Genomic DNA, 2700 nt, shown 5'->3' on the forward strand with positions numbered 1-2700 from the left:
TCACTGTGGTTTGTACATGTGGATTTCTATCATTGTTTGTATATCTGATATGAAACTCAAGCCTCCTTTACTGAATTGAAGTTTAATCCTATTTATGTTGTTGATATAGTTTCTTGCTTTATGAATAGGTAGCTGATTTGGGCTTCAGGTTCTCTTGGATTGATTTTTTATTGGAAGGATCAGAAAGATTCAGTCAGGCTGGTCAGGAGCTCTCCTGACTAGGGCAAACACTCCTAAATCCAAGTCACAGTGGTGGTTATCAGCTAGGGCAGTTCTATGTAGCTGAGAAATGGAGCTGTGAACTTAGGAGCCAAGCAAATGGGGGCTGGTCTCAGACCATAGGAATGGTGACTGGGCATGACAGACTCTGGCTGTCTCTTCCAGCTAATGAGTCACTCTCCTGTAGGCCCAGCAGGAGAGGGCCAAGGCCCAAGGAACAACCATGGGACTAGAATGGGCTTGTTCTAACTAGCTAACAGAGAAGTCCTGAGCTCTGGAACAGTGAAACTGGAGAGGGTCCCAACGTAGAGGGATGGTCATAGTTGGATTTGGGTGACTCATCCAAGTCAGTCAGGCACTCTCTGGAAGCCTCAACAGGCCTAATTAGAGATGATGGAAAGAGAATGGGTTGGTTCTTATTAGCCGGCATAGAAGGCCAGAGCTCTATCTTCCAAGGTATTGGTTTTTGAGGCTCTTGTGAATGGGACTATTTCCATGATCTCTTTCTTCAACTGTAAAGATTTCATTTGTTTTTATTTATGTGCATGAGTGTTATGAGCTTGTCTTCATATATATGTATGTAGCCCACATGTGTGCCTGGTGCCCAGAGGCCAGAGGAGGGCCTTTGTTCCTCTAAAACTAGAGTTACAGATGGTTGGTAGTTGCAACCTGGGTGCTAAGAACCAAATTTGAGTGTCTAGAAATGCAAGCAATGCTTTTAACCACTGTGTCAATATCCACCCCCCAGTAAACATCCATTCTTGTTTATTTTATGATTATTAATCTGCTTTTTTTAGACATTCAGTATGAAATTTTATTTTTTCTTTAAATATTTTATTTAGTATTTTAATTTTATGTGTATGAGTGTGTTTCCTGCATGTATATCAGTGCACATATGTTATACAATGCCCACAGAGATCAGAAGAGGGCATCTGATTCCCAGGATCCTGTGTTACCTACAGTTGTTGGCTGCCATGTGGGTGCTGTGAACCTAACTCAGGTGCACTGCAGAGTAGTTAGTACTCTTAACTTCTGAGCTATCTCTCCAGTCCCCTCAGTATAAAATTTTAGATACTGTAGATTAGTTCAGGCTAATATGGAATGTTCTTTCAAATACAAAGTATTGTGTTCAATAAAAGGGTAGAGTGAAAAACTTGGCTTTAAATTTGGAAGAGAAAGGGAATTATTTCACCCTTATGGAGGAAAAAATAGCATTTTAAATTATTTATATATACATTGTCTTTGTAAAATATATTTTTATTGAATTTTTTGTGTATTTCATATAGAACATCTCAAACAATCTTGATCATCTTTATACCCCTTTCCCCACTGGCACCCTCCCACAGCACCTCCCCCACTGGAGCCCATATACTCTGTCATCATCATCCCTATTAAGACCCACCCAGTTGTCAGTGTCCCCAGCTGTTCCCCAGTGCAGTCCGTCCACTAAAAGTGTAGAGATTAAAAGTCTGCTGAATGATGGTACTTTTTCTGTTTTTATATTGATGATAAAGATTGCCTAAGGGACAAATATGATTTTTCCATTTTAAATTTGAATTACAAGAGAACAGAAAGATTAAATCATTTATTTTGAAAATTCTAGATAGTAAATGCAAGTTAGGAATTGAAACAGAGCTAATGAAGAGCTGTAGAAAAACAGGACCAGAAAGCTGTCCTCCGACTACATGGAAAAAACATACAACCATGTGACTTGAATAGAGCCACACAGGGAGGGGAGGCATGCCAGTCCTTAGCTTGTTTTGGTCACAGTTTTTAAGTAAATGCACTTAAAAATTATTATTACTATTACTATTATTATTATTATTACTATTATTCTGTGTGTGTTTATGCTCCCGTGATCCCACATGACCTCACACATTTTCTATTAATAAAAGAATTGTTTATACTCTATTACTCAGGTGAAAGACAACTAAAATAAGGCTGTGTGGTTTTCTAGTTTGTCAAAGACCACTGTAACTTAAACATTTGACATATTCATTAACTAGTAGGCCAAGTCTTCCTTAAATTTGAACTGTAGGTGCTGAGGTTGGTGTCATGTACCTTTTTATGTGAAATTCCAAGTTGGTGCCGTTGTAGTTGTCCTACAAAATTTTCAATGGTCCAGTCTCCTGTTGAACCACATAAGGCCGTCTTCACAGCTAATCACCACATATTACCACCTGTTACTTTTCATTATTGATTACCTTTAGGCCAATGACATTTATCGCATTTACCAGGCTGTCTCCAAATGTAACTGCATGGTCCACATTGTGGTCCTAAAGACTTCCTGTATACTGACCGTCCAGTGGCCTCTCCGTGTGCCACTTTTCAGAGAAAGCCCCTCTTGTGGGCCAGGTTGGCAGAGGCACAGACATGATCTACCGCAACTGATGCCTTCTCTCTGTCCGGGGTTACCTCATCGAATGCGTAGGTGTAAATCTGTTTTTCATGTGGCTTCAGACAAAGCAGATTTTCATCATT

The sequence above is a fragment of the Nannospalax galili genome, unplaced genomic scaffold (assembly GCF_000622305.1).
Source record: "Nannospalax galili isolate Female #2095 unplaced genomic scaffold, S.galili_v1.0 scaffold3635, whole genome shotgun sequence".
Classification (NCBI taxonomy): Eukaryota; Metazoa; Chordata; class Mammalia; order Rodentia; family Spalacidae; genus Nannospalax; species Nannospalax galili.